The sequence below is a fragment of the Erinaceus europaeus genome, chromosome 7, assembly GCF_950295315.1.
Source record: "Erinaceus europaeus chromosome 7, mEriEur2.1, whole genome shotgun sequence".
NCBI lineage: Eukaryota > Metazoa > Chordata > Mammalia > Eulipotyphla > Erinaceidae > Erinaceus > Erinaceus europaeus.
Window position 1 is genome coordinate 106,704,796 of NC_080168.1, and position 16,132 is coordinate 106,720,927.

The following is a 16,132-nucleotide window of genomic DNA, read 5'->3' on the forward strand; positions in this document are numbered from 1 at the left end:
GGGAATTGAACTGAGGACCTCATGCTTGAGAGTCCAATGCTTTATCTACTACGTCACCTCCCAGACCACCTGTATTTTATTTATCTATTCTATTTCTCCCTGCCATTACTAATGGATGTTTATTTTTTTTGCTTTTCTTTAAATCCTTTATCAGTTTCTTCTTTAATTTATAACTAGTAATGTATTTTTATTTTCCTTTTTAATTTTATTATTTTTTAAGCAGAATTAATTTTTCTGATGTAAAACAGTGTGGTGGCCACAACTGAAACCTAGGCCCTCTGCTTAAAGACTCTGATAAAGGTTTTCACAAGATGGCCAGTGAATTCCTGATGGAGGGTCTTGGTGAACATGGGCTCTTTCCAGAGGTCAGGGTAAGTTAACTATAGGCCTTGGTGAAATCACCTTGCGTGGCAGTGCAGCCCTGAGCCAAGATATAGCAGTCATCAGTACCAGTCAGCTGCAACTTCTTGGATACAGGACAAAGATTATGTTAGTACCCGTGTGGACAGGGATGAAGTGTGCTAGCACAGAACCACAACAGCTGTTCACCTTGTAAGGGATGGTGTGGGGCAGTGTATCTTGCTCCCCCATAGCCTCTCTGCATGGGAACTGTGGAGGGTTTGACCAGAATGTGGAGTGTTTGAACCCTCAGATGGCAATGTCTGCCTTTTTGTATCACTGTACACCCAGACCAACATGTCCACTGTAATCTCTGGTGGCAAAAACTGCCTTGACTCTGGTTCACTGACCTGCATAGTCTGCTTTTATACAAGTATAATCTTTAAAACCATTTCCTTGAGAAACAACATCAGGGAAAAAATCAGTGATCTCAGATTTCTTAGTGGCCAAGGATCTCTTCCAGAGAATTGATCCTTATGTCCTTTATCATACAGCCTAACTTGGTTGTGGGCATTTACTTTGTGTCCTTGGTTTTGCCTCTGAGTTCTGTGAGCTGGGCAAAAACCCATGTCCTAGACCAAAGCCAGAGTCTCTGTGAAAGCCGCTAGTAGGCTTCCCATTCCAATTCCTGCTGCTCCTCACCTTGACTCACCTTCTACCTTGCTTTCCTCATCATCTATTCATGGTGTTCTTAGAAAAGATGCTGTTATTTATTTTATTTTATTTTATTTATCAATTAGGGATAGGAAGAGAGAGAAAGAACCAGACATCACTCTGGTACATGTGCTGCCAGGGTTCGAACTCAGGACCTTATGCTTGAGAGTCCAATGCTTTATCCACTGTGCCACCTACTAGACCATGCTGTTATTAATTTTTACAACTTTTACTTTTTTCTCTATGTGGGGTCTATTCTCTCTTCTTTTTTCTCTAAATGTCGGTGTGTTCTGAGACCTCTGCCCTCCTCCCTAGCCTTTTCTGTTGCTTATCTTGTTCTTATCTTGTACTCTCCACTTGAAAGCCAAAGTTTCAATTTCTGGCAGTTTGATTGTCTAGATACCCAGTCTCATTGGTGGAACTACCTACTGAACATTTTGGTTTTGTCAGCCCATGGTCATATAACATTTACCATGTTTAAACAGAATACTATAATCTTTCTTTTCAAACTTGTTTCTTAAGTATTACTATCTCAAGAGTGGAGATATCATTCACCCCAGTTGCTTTCAAATTTTTTGGTACCAGAATCTCTTTATACTTTTAAAAATTATTCATGTCTCTTTTTTTGTTTACTTTTAATTAATTAATCAATTAATTTTACCAGAGCACTTCTCAGCTCTGGCTTATGTTGGGGCTGGGGATTGAACCTGGGACCTGAGTCTCATGCATGAAGGTCTTTTGCATAACCACTGTGTTATCTCCCCAGCCCTGTTCATGGAGGTTATATTTATCAGTATTGATGTATTGTAAATTGAACCCAAGAAATTAAAAATACATTTATTAATTGACTTAAAAAGATAGTGACTCTTTATAAAATAACATAAGAACCTTTTGCGTGTACAGTGTGTGTGTGACCAGGGTTATTGCTGGGGTTTGTTGCTGGCACTATCAATCACTGCTCCCAGCAGCCATTTTTTCCTTCTTTTTTTCTCTTTTTATTTTGATAGGACAGAGGGAAGTTGAGAGAGGAGAAGGAGATAGAGAGGGAGAAAGATAGACACCAGCAGACCTGCTTCAGTGATTGTGAAGTGTGCTCATACATGTGGGGAGTGTGGGGTGTGTGGGCTCAAACCTGGCTCCTTACACATAGTAATGGGTGCACTCAGCTGAGTGTTCAACCAGGTGCGCCACCACCCAGCTCCCATAAGAACAATATTAAACAAAACTTCCAAAAGAGCTAACAACAAAATTTAGTAAAAATGTGTCTTTTTTTTTTTCATTTTTGCAACTCTAGTTTTGCGGTTAACAAAACAAGTAAATTCTCATGTCTTTGTTTTCATTTAGTTAATTATATTACATATGATGCAATTTCAAGAAAACACTATTGTATGTTCATGAGTACATGAGAATGAAAAGGGGAAACAAGGTTTTAGTATTTCATAAAAATATTTGACCTTCTAGAATCCATGAAACTATCTTCCAGTCACCACACGGGGGGGTGTGTGGATGGCTGGAACTGGGATCCTTAAGCCCGTCCTTGCACTTTGCGCTATGTGCCCTTAACCCGCAGCGCTACCGCCCAACTCCCCAATAAATTTTTTTTTAAAGACTGTGACATAGGAGATATGTGTGGTGACTGGAAGAGGTTATGCCGGTCCCTGCGCTTTGCGCCACGTGCGCTCAATCCGCTGCACTATACCGCCTGACCCCCAATGCAGGATATTTTATGATCTTGTTTCCTCTAACTCCTTGCTGCTTCTCAGACCACTTTTATGTGAGTACCTTATACTGTAGCTTTTTAATATTATACTTGCAATTCTGAGAAAGCGTTATGATGACACACATCTATGTTTAAAAAAATTATTGTTTGGTCAGGGGTAGATAGCATAATGATTATGCAAATAGACTCATGCTTGAGGCTCTGAAGTCTTAGGTTCAGCCCCACACTACCAGAGCTGAGCAGTGCTGGGGGGGTGGGGGGTGGGAGTCGAGCGATAACGCAGAGGGTTAAGCACAGGTGGCACAAAGTGCAGGGACCGGCATAAGGATCCGGGTTCGAGCCCCTGGCTCCGCACCTGCAGGGGAGTCGCTTCACAGGGGGTGAAGCAGGTCTGCAGGTGTCTCTCTTTCTGTCCCCTTTTCTGTCTTCCCCTCCTCTCTCCATTTCTTTCTGTCCTATCCAACAACGACGACATCAGTAACAACAATAACAACTACAACAATAAAAAACAAGGGTAACAAAAGGGAATAAATATTTAAAAACTTAAAAAAATATGTATTTACCTGTTTTTTGAGTTCACACTATCTTCTTGGCACTGTTCTATCAATACTACTTTTTATATGTTATCTTGCTTAATTTTCAGTCTTCTGAAAAATATTTCTGTCATTCCAAAACTTTATAGACACAAAGCTGAGACTTGTAGACATCAGGTAACTTTTTTCAAGTGATTAGCTAATAAATTTGGAATCTAGGTTTGTTTCTCCACTTTTTTTTCCTCTCCACTTTTCTATTTGGCTAAAAACTGTACTTGAGATTTAGTCTTAACATCACCTCCTCTGGAAGCCTTTCTCCCAGTGTGACTTAGATGCCTGCTTCTTCTATTCCCTTTTAACCTGTGAACAGCTCTAGCTAGCACTTAACATAATACATTATAATTTACTTGTTTGTTTTATGCACTGATGATTTTCATTCTAGTCACAGGAAGGAAACTTTATACCTCTGTACAGGAATACTAGATTTCTATTTGTCTTTAAGAGGAAAATGTATTGAGGAGCTTAAAAAATATATATGTATATATTGAGCCAGGAGCTGACACATGTATGATTTCACTGTTTCTGGGTCAACTCTTTCATTTAGATAAACAGGGAGAGAGAAGGGAGGAGGGAGAGACACCGCAGCATTCGGCACTGCCCTTGTACTGTGGCACTTGCCATATATGCTAGGACTTGCACTTGGATCACACACATGGCAATGCATATGCCCTGTCTAGTGAACTTTGCCAGGGGACTTTAAAATTCTAAGGTCTTAAATTCTTAGGTCACTCTAATTTATTCTGCTCATTCTACACAAGCAGTTTCTTTAGTTTCTGAGGAACCATAAACAGTTCACACTGTTTCCAGGATTTAAAAATGTGAACGCAAATTTGTTGAGAAAACTAAAGAACATTAAAAAACAAAAACTAACATTTTAAAATCTGTTCATGTATCTGTGTATTTTGTTTGTATATTAACAATTTAATCTTTGCAGCCCCCATGAGATAGTTGCTGTTACCTTTGTTTTACAGATAAGGGAAACCGAAACACCAAATGATTAAGTAACTTGCCCAAGATCACATAAATGACAGAGCTGGAAATCAATTCTCTAAAAACTATGTTGTACAGAATACTGAAACTTCTTTACTCAAGACCCCATAGTTAAATTATTTGTTAGGATAAAAGGTAAGTCAGGATTAAAGGTAAATCTATATGGTGGATGTGATGATCTTACAGGAAAAATGGTTTGGTATAGATTTTTTTAGAATGTGTGTTATTTTATTCAGACCTCTTTTTGGTATAAATGAAGGAATCTGTTACTGTTATTACGAAACAATTACCAGTTTTGAGCTTCCTGCCTAGTTGCCACCTTTTCAGTTAATAATAGCAACAAGTTTCACATGCTAGTTGATATGTGTGAGATTGATACTTTCTCCCCCTCCCATCCAATTATATTGGTCACCCAGAATTATTTTATTTATTAATTAGAAAGATGCATTTGAACTTTATCTCTTTGATGGAATTCTTTTGCTCATACATATTTTCTGCACCCCAGCCCTTTGAGTACTACAGTCAATGTTTAATTTTGAGAATGCTAATTAGCTTGAGTAATTACATACCTTTAAGCATTTCTAGACATTTATAGCTTCGTATTTTTGGTCTAGAAAAAGATGTTAGAACTTGGCAACTTTTGTGGCTTTTTTGTTGTTGTTGTTGTTGCTGTTGTTAAAGAAAGCTTTAGGGGCAGGGGTAGATAGCATAATGATTATGCATAGAGACTCTCGTACCTGAGGCTCCAAAGTCCCAGGTTCAGTCTCCTGTACCACCATAAGCCAAAGCTGAGCAATGCTCTGGTAAAAAAAAAAAAAAAAAAAAAAGAAAGAAAGAAAAAGAAAGGAAGGAAGGAAGGAAGAAAGGGAAATCTTTGAATTTTGTTGAGCCAGGAGATATGTTATTCCATCTACATCCAGGGCATTTAAGGGATAGAAGGAGCTTCTTGTGCCAGTGCTCAGGAATATCATACTTATCTTTTTTCTTTTCCTTTCTTTAAAGATTTTATTTATTTATTAATGAGAAAGATAGGAGGACAGCAAGAAGGAACCAGACATCACTCTGGTACATGTGCTGCTGGGGATTGAACTTGGGACCTCGTACCTTATCCACTGTGTCATCTCCCAGACCACTACTTATACTTTTCTGATAGTGTCTTGAGATCACCAAGAGCAGTTTTCTTTTAAGATGATGCATTATGTTGTAAATGTGTTTCAAAATCAGACCAATATGAAGAATGCATTCTGTGGTCCGGGAGGTGGCGCAGTGGATAAAGTATTGGATTCTCAGCCATGAGGTCTTGAGTTCAATCCCCTGCAGCACATGTACCAGAGTGATGTCTGGTTCTTCCTCTCATTTCTCATGAGTAAATAAATAAATTCTTTAGAAAAAAAGAATGCATTCTTATTAAAATAAAATAAGCCCTTACATAAGTAAGACTTGTTTTGGAATCTGTGTGATACAGAATGCACACCTGCAATATGTTTCCTTTGGTAATACTTTTTTGTTGTTGCCACCAGGGTTATCAGTGCAGCTCTGTGCATATGATTCCATTGTTCCTGGCAGACTTTTTTTTTTTCCTTAGAATGTGAGAGCTAGAGATGGGGGTGGGGGTTGGTGCAAGGTGAAGACAGAAAGAAAGACAGCACAACAGTGTTCCACGGCTTCTGAAGCTTGCTCTTTGCAAGTGCTTCATGATGTGGCAACAGGGGCTCAAATCCAGGTTCTCATTCATGGTAGTGTATATGCTATAGGGTAGCCATCTGCCTGCCCCATGTCAATTAACTTTTAATCCTTAGTTATGCAGGCTGTAATGCTGAGCTGTATATCAGCCATCTTTCTATCTGCTTGAAAGTATCATTTATATTGTTGTCAGGGTCATTCAGTCTGAGAATAGATTTGATGCTAAATGACCTACTTTTGCCACACTATTCTAACTGTTAGTTTGGAAATGAACATTTACCTGAGAGATAAATGCATTGATTAAGGAAATCTGAAAACCATAATATATTTTTGAGAGTATGATGAAGAGTGGAATATATCTTGTAGACTTAATTTGAGGTCTTAATTGATAGAAATGATTTATGCAAGAGTGTTCTGCAGAGAACTTTTACAGGGAGATGAGAAATTGTACCCATGTGGCAGTGACTGCACTATAAACTGCTACCCTCCCAATAAAAATGATAAAAAAGAAGTCGTGCAGAAAGTTATGTTTTTCTTAATCTGTTCTTTTAAGGATCCCTCCCCCCTCTTTCTAATGGAGTAGGTGTATGCAGTTTCACTTCTCCAGCTCATTTTTTCATTCAGATAGAGAGGTGGGAAAGGAGAGATATCACAACACTGAAGCTTCCTCTGGTGTCTTAGCATCTCCCATGTGGTGCCAGGGTTTGAGCCCTATGTATGATGAGCCACGTGCCGTATATGGTGAACTCTCTCTGGCCTCTTAGGGATTTCTTTCTACTATATCACATATTTGGTACTAAGTTATTTCATAACTCTGATAGGAGGATTAGGTATGAAATAACTGAGTATTAATATCCCTATGCTGGCAGGCAAGGAAGTAAAGTTGAAAAAAGGGAAATGTTTCCATATTAAAGTCATCTGGGGCAGGGAAGATAGCATAGTGGTTAGTCTAAGAGACCCTCATACCTGAGGCTACAAAGCCCTAGGTTCAATCTCCTGCACCACCATAAGCCAAAGCTCTGGTATTAAAAGTATACATATATATATATTAATGTATTCATTACTTCCATTTTAAAAGGAAACTTCTAAAATTAGAGAGAGCAACTAAATGTAGTAGCCATACATAAGTAATCTATTTTCTGGTTGTTATGGGTTTGCTTGCATATTATATTAATTGTAGAGTGCCGGATAATCACTCTTTACTTGCCTTTTTTATTTGATGGTTTAATAATAAATGCTTATTTGTTGTGCCAGGAACTGTCTGAAAGTAAGGGATATCACAATGAAGAAAAAGGACAAGTCCTACCCTTTATAGACCTTGCATTTTTCCCTTTTATTGAGGTAATAATTGACATATAATTGTGTATAAGTTTAAGGTATACTGTATAATGATTTGACACACATATATTGAGAAATGATTATCAAAACAAATTTAGCTAACCTTCATCTCCTTCCATAGTTATAGAAACAGCACACATAACAACAACAATAGTAACTACAACAATAAAACAACAAGGGCAACAAAAGGGAATAAATAAATAAATAAATATTTTTTTAAAAAAGAAACAGCACACATATTTGTGTAAGAAGTAGTTATAAGAAAAATAGCAGCAGCAGGTCTCTGTTGGAATCATTGATAGAAATCTTTAAAATGACATCCTGGAGGGGTTGGGTGGTAGCACACCGGTTAAGTGCACATAGTACGAAGTGCAAGTACCCACACAAGGATCCCAGTTTAAGCCCCTAGCTCCACACCTGCAGGAAAGTCACCTCACAAGTAGTTAAGCAGGTCTACAGCTGTCTACCATTTTTTTTATTATCTTTATTTGTTTATTGAATAGAGACAGCCAGAAATTAAGAGGAAAGGGGGAGATAGAGAGGGAGAGAGACAGAGAGACATCTGCAGCCCTACTTCACCACTTGTGAAGCTTTCCCCCTGCAGGTGGGGGCCGGGAGCTCCAACCTGGGGCCTTGTGCACTATAACGTGTGCTCAACCAAGTGTGCCACCACCTGGCCCTGCAGCTGTCTATTTTCCTCTCTCCCTCTCTGTCTTTCCCTCCTCTCTCAATTTCTCTCTGTCCTATCCAAAAAACAAAAAAGATATCTATAAATGGTTGTGTTTTAGTTATTTGTCTGAAATTAACTCTTTTTTTTTTCTGGGTGCCTCTTTGTACTATTTGTCCCCCCATACCAGGAAGGAAAGTGATAGCAAAACATGCACTTATAGCTTCAATCTGTTAGAGATTTGCTTTGTATTAGGCATGCTGAAAATTATTTTGGAACTTCTTTAGTTGTATTAAATTATTTCAATTACATAAAATCTTATGAAAGATATTTTAACTAATAGTTTCATAGGTCAGTAAAGTGAGGCTTCTAGTTGTAGTTAGACATTTATGATCACTCAGCTGTTATATAATTGGGCTACAATAGGTCTGCTTCTAGCAGTTTGAAATCTCAGGGCAAAAGCATGAATGGAAGCATATGCTATATGTCTTTTTTAATGTGAATCTTTTTTAATAATTAAAAAGCTCTGTTTTACTTTTTTTTTTTTTTTTTTTACCAGAGCACTGTTCAGCTCTGGCTTGTGGTGGTGGAGGGGGGAATTGAACTTGGGACTTGGAAGCCTCAGGCATGAAAGTCTCATTGCATAGCCATTATGCTATCTACCCCTACCCTATTCTGTATGTCCTAATATTTAGGTATAAATCAAAATTTAATAAAAAGCTGTTAGAACTGATTTTTCTTCTACTTTGACTCAGAAGACATAGAATTCTTGACTCCTCAAAGTTCTGAAACAAAGATGGGATAGTGCAAAGATATTTAAATATAGTCTCCATCTATCCCTGTCTCATCAGCTGTCCCTTCCCCTGTCATTAAGACAGTGATGCCTTAATGAAATGACAGTAGGTATTGTCTGTTGGAGCACAGAGTTTGAGAAGAGAGCCACTGCAGGTCCTGGAGGTGAATTTGGGTTTGCTCAGGCTGAGAATCTGGGATCCAGAGCATAGTTAGGAGTTTCTGGGTAGAGTCTGTCCCCTTGTTTCAACCAACATCTTGTCCTAAGGGAATAAGGCAGGTCAGATGGGGTGGGAGTTCAGTATGGGTCTATTTAAAATGCAAATGAGGCACCAAGGGTGGTACTAACTACAACTCCAACTCAGCTCCAGCTGTCTGTCCTCAATAGTAAGAAAGCATGGATTTACAGAGCGATGTGGTTGATGACTGCTGTGATAAGTGAAGGAGCTGATTATGCTATGCCTAAATGAGTGTATTAGGTGGACTGTGTTCTAAGCAAGTGAGTCAGTTTCTCCTTTGAAAATGCTGTTTTTAGTGTCTAGCCTTCAAATCTAGAGAATTTAAGAATTGAAAGGAAATTCATCTTATTCCAGATGCCCTATACCATAAGCTGTCTCTCCAGCCCCACACACATTTTGAGTTTGTTGAATACATCTGGGCTCTAGTCATTTTCTTATAGTCTGAGTACACAGATCTTCAGATTGACTGCCCAGCCCCACTCTTCATCAGACCCCATTCTTGAAATATTCTTTAGTAAGATACAGCCTGCACGATGCACATGCAGAATCTTAGACTATCCTCATTTAATTATAACCTCATCAATTCTGTCAGACTTGGGGTTTTAATTTAAAAATGATAAGAACATAATTTTGGCTTCTGTTCAGTTTCCATACTATTTTATTAATAGGTGAGAAAATTGAGTTCACATTTATTGCATGATTAGACCTGTTAGAGATGAAAAATGAATACAAAAATGTTGAGTTCTTTCTACATTAATCATAGAGATATAATTAGAAAGTGAAAGTTTACATTAATGTTATACCTAGAACCTGGTGATATGAAAAATTGAACTTTAACCTGTTAGTTTTTTCTTTTTAAAATATTATTAATTTTATGGGAGTCGGGTGGTGGCATAGCAGGTTAAGCACATGTAGTGCAAAGCTCAAGGACCAGCGTAAGGATCCCGGTTCCAGCCCCCGGCTCCCCACCTGCAGGGGAGTCGCTTCACAGGCGGTGAAGCAGGTCTGCAGGTGTCTATCTTTCTCTCCCCCTCTCTGTCTTCCCCTCCTCTCTCCATTTCTCTCTGTCCTATCTAACTACAATGACATCAATAATAACAATAATAACTACAATGAAACAACAATGAAAAGCAACAAGGGCAACAAAAGGGAAAATAAATAAAAAATTAAAAAAATATATATTATTAATTTTATTTTATTTTTTTACCAGAACACTGCCTAACTCAAGTTATGGTGGTGTGTGGAATTGAACCTGGGACTTTGTAACCTCAGGCATGAACGTCTTTTGCATAACCATTATGCTATCTCTCCCACTTTTTTTTTTTTTTCTTAAAAACTTTTTTTTTTCATCTAGGAGATAGCTTCTTTGGGACCATTTTGTGTAGGACCTGAATTGGAGCCTCAGAATCACGTGGCAGCTCCATGGGTAGTAGATGGTACTGGGGTATTTCTTTTCTGTTCACCTCTTCTCTTCTCCTCCCTTCCCCTCCTCTCCCATAAAAAAAAAAGAGGTTGGGGGGGTTTAGATAGCATAATGGTTATACAAATAGACTCTCAAGCCTGAGGCTTCCAAGTCCCAGATTCAGTCCCTTGTACCAACATAAGCTAATGCTGAGCAGTGTTCTGGGGTGGAGGTGGCGGGGTGGGGGTGGGGGTGAGAAAAAAGGAAGAGAAAAATTGGGAAATTACTTGGCATTATCACACATGTATGATGGAGCCCTGGGTTATTATTTGGCACCACACACATGTACACGAATTCACATGTACACACCTTTCTTCCCCTACAAAGGCATTCTTTTTTTTTTTTTTTTTTTTACCAGAACATTGATCAGTTCTGTTGTATGGTGGTGGTATTGGGGAGGGTGGAGATTGAACCTAGGATTTCGGAGCCTCCGGCATGACAGTCTGTTTTCATAACCATTATGCTAATCTACTCCCGCTCAAAGGCATTATTTTATTTTGATGAAATTTTATTATTATTTTATTTTTTTAAAAAATTTCTTATTAATAGTTTGTTACAAGATTATAAGATTACAATGTATAGCTTCATACCACACCCACCACTAGAGTTCTATATCCCGATCCTCCTACCTCCCAAAGATAACCACCATACTTTTCACAAGTCTTAGAAATAATTTGCTTGTTTCTGTTTTTGGATTTGGGGGGGGGGGCGAGTTTATGTAAATAAGATCTTCAGATTCCACATAAGAGTCAGATCATCTGGTAGTTGTCTTTCATCTCTTATTTCACTAAACCTAGTCACCTCTAGTTCTATCCATTTTGTCCCAAAGGATTCAATATCATTTTTTTTTATTTCTTCATTAAGGGATTACTGGTTTATAGTCGACAGTAAAATATAATAGTTTGTACATGCATAACATTTTCACATAACAATATAACCCCCACTAGGTCCTCCTCTGCCATCATGTTACCATTTTTTAATTTTTTTTTTTATTGCAGAGTAGTATTCCATGCACTATATATCCCATAACTTCTTTAGCCAGTCTTCTGATGATGGGCATTTAGGCTGCTTTCACTCTTTGGCTGTTGTGAATAATGCAGCTATAAACATAGGGGTGCATAAGTCTCTTTGAATTCGTACTTGAATATCCACTGGCTAAATGCCTAAGAGTGATATTGCTGGATCTTAAGCTAACTCCATTTTTATTACACACACACCCTTTTTTCTATGATACCTTTTATTGCCAAATAGTACTATTGTTTATTAGCTTTCTTGTTACCAATTTTGCCAAATCCTTAAAAATACTTGTTTTTGAAAAAGGGCATCAGAATTCTGGCATATGTTTTTAGTGACAGTTTTTAGCAGCATTCTGTATTGTAAAAGACTTGGAGATTTGTTGACATAAATCCGTTTTCTCTGACTCCTGATTTCTCCACCTAGTCTCTGTAGCCTATGGTCTATTTTTAAATCCTGCTGCTATGTTCTATATTGTGGCAGTTCTTTTCCTGAATTATTTATCATTGTTTGGCGCTGAATGAAGCACTATTTTTTCTCACCACTGCTCATTAGAACCCACGTGTCTCTCTTCAGTTTGGTTGACATATTTGGTTCATGCTAAATCCCACTAGTCTATCCTGGGAAGACTGCAAGGTAGTGTGAGGACAGGTCACAGTCCGTGATCTATTGTGAGGTAACACAGATTATTGCTATTTTGTTTTGGCTTCAGTGGGTAAAAGAGGACTTATGCCACGTCCTTCCTTTACATTTTTTCTAGGGATAGAGATTATGCAATGCTTATTTCTTTCTCTTTTATTTGACAGGACAGAAGAAATTGAGAGGGGAGGGAGAGGCACAGAGAGAGAAAAACAGATAAGCTGCAGACTTACTTCACTGCTTATGAAATCTCCCCCCTTCTGGTGGGGAGCTGGGGTTTGAATCCTGGTCCTTGTACATGCTGATGTGTGTGCTCAACAGGGTATACCACTGCTCTGCCCCATGCTTATTTTTGTGATGGAATTTATTTATTTTATTTATTTTTATTTATTTTTTTTATTTAAGAAAGGATTAATTAACAAAACCATAGGGTAGGAGGGGTACAACTCCACACAATTCCCACTACCCAATCTCCATATCCCACCCCCTCCCCTGATAGCTTTCCCACTCTCTATCCCTCTGGGAGCATGGACCCAGGGTCATTGTGGGTTGCAGAAGGTAGAAGGTCTGGCTTCTGTAATTGCTTCCCCGCTGAACATGGGCATTGACTGGTCGGTCCATACTCCCAGTCTGCCTCTCTCTTTCCCTAGTAGGGTGGGTCTCTGGGGAAGCGGAGCTCCAGGACACATTGGTGGGGTCTTCAGTCCAGGGAAGCCTGGCCAGCATCCTGATGACATCTGGAACCTGGTGACTGAAAAGAGAGTTAACATACAAAGCCAAACAAATTGTTGAGCAATCATGGACCCAAAGCTTGGAATAGTGGAGAGGAAGTGTTAGGGGGATACTCACTGCAAACTCTAGTGTACTTCTGCTTTCAGGTATATATTTTGCAGTAGTTTATGGATACGTGTAAACATATGCTCTCTCTCACAGAAAGTGGTGTATATCTAGGTTTTGGGACTTTGTTGGAAAGTGAACCACCTGAGATGGAATTAGAGTATACTGTGAAAGGAAAGGTCTCACCCGAGTCATGAAGCTGAAGGGTTGTCATTCCACACATGAAGTCTCTGGACACAGTCTGAAGTGAAGCATGTTGAGATGGCCATCGTTGCTTTGGTTAGGTTGTGATCAGCAGATGCAATATTATTTGATATGGATTGGGAGAGGCATACGGGAAAGTGGGCCCTATCCAAGGGTTCCAGGACTGGGGGAAGTAGAGGCTCTATAGTGGAGATGTGAGGTTCCTGCTGTCTTAGGGTTCAAAAAGACAATCGATAGTTAATGTTATCGTCACATTATTTGGCAATTGGGTTAACTTTGAAAAGTCCTTTTGTTATGGTTTGCTGTACAGTACCCAGTATCTTATAAATAGCTGTGCTATTGGATGCTTCTGATCTACTTGGTCTAGGCTTTTGAGAGAGTCCGCATATCAAATACACAGCCTATATATTAAAAAGATTCAGTCTGTGTTTTAAAAAACTTCGAGACATACAATTAATTTTCCCCCTCTCGTATTAATTAACTAGTGATTTATATGACTACATTTTGCTAGGAGTGTACATAAACACCATTCCCACCACCAAAAGACTGTGACCCATCCCTCCCACCTACTCCCACCCCCCACTGGCCCAGGAAGCTGCATGTCTACCCCTCACCACAGGGTTTTTACTTTGGTGCCCTACTTACAATTTGGTCACGTCCTGCTTTTAGTTTCCCTTTCAGATCTTCTTCCTCAACTTTTGTTGATGAGTGGGATCATCCCATACTCATCTTTATCTTTCTGACTTAGCTCACTTAACATAATTCCTTCTAGCTCTGTCCAAGATGGGTCAGAGAAGGTGGGTTCATTGTTCTTGATAGCTGCATAATTTATTTATTTTATTTACTTTTTTATAGTTGTTGTATTGATGTATATTTAGGAGAGGCAAAGGAGGTATTTCTATGAAAAGCTTAATATTATATATTAATTATAAATGTGACCTGGATACTTGGTACTTTAGTTTTCATTGTGTTAATAATATTGTTTTACAGGACTGTATATGTTTTTGGGGTACACTTTCATACCTCTTCAAAATATATGTTACCACACCATGTCCATCATCAGTGTATCAATATTCATCCATTACAGTGTATTGAACACCCTCTGCACCCCCCCCCTCACTTTTTCCCCTTTCTGCTTTGGTAACTTCAGTTCTCCAGTTAGAATCCTAAAGGGGTTTTTTGTTTATCCCTGACATAATAGTGAGATCATCTGGTATTTTCCTTGTTATGACTTATTTCACTAAGCTTCTTCTTCTTTTTTTAATCTTTATTTATTAGATAGAGACAGCCAGAAATGGAGAGAGAAGGGGGTGACAGATAGGGAGAGAGACAGAGAGATACCTGCACCACTACTTCACCATTTGTGAAGCTTTCCCCCTGCAGGTGGGGACCAGGGGCTCAAACCTGGGACCTTGCACACTGTAACATGTGCGCTCAACCAGGTGTGCCACCACTCGGCTCCTTCACTTAGCTTCTTGACTATCTTCAGTTCCATCTATGTTGTAACAAAAAGCAAGATTTCATTGTTCACTATAGGCTGAGTAGTACTTCATTATGTATATTACCACGGCTTCTTTGTCTGCTCAACTGTACTGTAATGCTTGGGTTGTTTACATATTTTGACTATTCTAAATAGTGCTGCAGTGAACATAGTTGTGTATTTTTTTTCAGATTACTTTTAATGAAATTATGGGCATTAAAGACTTTGATGCTTGTTTCTCTTCTTGTTTGTTTCTCCTAGGTATTTTGTTCTGAGATTGTCACATAGTGTACATTTATGACTCTAGGCTTACAGCTCATTTTGGATTAGAAGCAAGTAAATGTGAGTTCATTCTAAGCATCCCCATGGTTATTCTTTTTGACACATTTTGTATTATAGTTATTCTACTACTACTTTGGTGTGAGTCAGTCAAGTTGAACTGGGAAAAATTTACTATGATTTCCTTGTGCTTTTTCTCTGCTTCCCTGCTGAACAGAGGCATTGACAAGTCGATCCATACTCCCAGCCTGTCTCTTTCTTTCCCTAGTAGGGTGGGGTTCTGGGGAAGTGGGGCTCCAGGACATGTTGGTGGGGTCATCTGCCCAGGGGAGGCCAGTTGACATCATGTTAGCATCTGGAACCTAGTGGCTGAAAAAAAGAGTTAACATACAGAGCCAAACAAATTGTTGACTAATCATGAACCTAAAAGGCTGGAATAGTTCAGATGAAGAGTTGGGTAGTCTCTGTTTTGTAGATAGTTGGCCTATTTTAGTTATATTCCAAAGAGCCCATGGCTATACTAGTATTTTTTTTTCCTGAGCCTGAAATCTGATATGCAGGTGGGTCCAAGTTATTGTCTAGGGAGATGATGTCATGGATGGAAAAAAGAGCCCATGGCTATACTAGTTTTTTTTTTTTTTTCTGAGCCTGAAATCTGATATGCAGGTGGGTCCAAGTTATTGGCTGAGGAGATGATGTCATGGCTGGAAAAAGGACCAGTGTTGGGCTAGCTTCGCGGGCGGGAGAGACTACTGGGGACTCATGGCTGAGCTGGGAAGCAGTATCTCTTTATTCATGTGAAACGCAGTGCAATCTAAGCTATCTCTAATCACAATCCTGTCCTTATAGATCCTGAGGCAGAAGTGTCAGTTCTGAAGAGGATGTAGGTAGGATAGGGGGTGGTGAGAAGGAAAAAGCATGCAAAACAGTGAGGATTAAACCAATGCCCTGGAGGCAGGGCGGTGCTTAGTTAACAGTGGTTATGTAAATAGAATACAGTGTTAAGCAGGGGGGATTAAACCAATGAAACAGAAGGGGTCTTAGAAGCAGAATTTAGAAGCATACCAACATTTCCCCCTTTCTTTTTAACTAGTGGCCATAGTATCAGGAGTGTGGGGTGAACAGAAACCTATATTGTACTG

The 16,132-nt window shown here is 39.0% G+C and overlaps 1 protein-coding gene across 45 annotated transcripts in view; it reads left to right on the forward strand.

Moving 5' to 3' along the window:
• R3HDM2 (R3H domain containing 2) overlaps window positions 1-16,132 on the forward strand; it is a 165,870-nt gene that overhangs the window by 45,777 nt on the left and 103,961 nt on the right. For 32 of the 45 annotated variants that reach the window (XM_060195066.1, XM_060195063.1, XM_060195086.1 and 29 more), the window contains 2 exons: window positions 4,338-4,491; window positions 7,294-7,380. The exons of 10 other annotated variants lie outside the window; for them this stretch is intronic. The gene's annotated coding sequence lies outside the window, so the exon portion shown is untranslated. Of the gene's footprint in view, window positions 1-4,337; window positions 4,492-7,293; window positions 7,381-14,972; window positions 15,054-16,132 lie in introns of all 45 variants that reach the window. 3 more of the 45 variants (XM_060195064.1, XM_060195071.1, XM_060195065.1) reach the window with 3 other exon arrangements.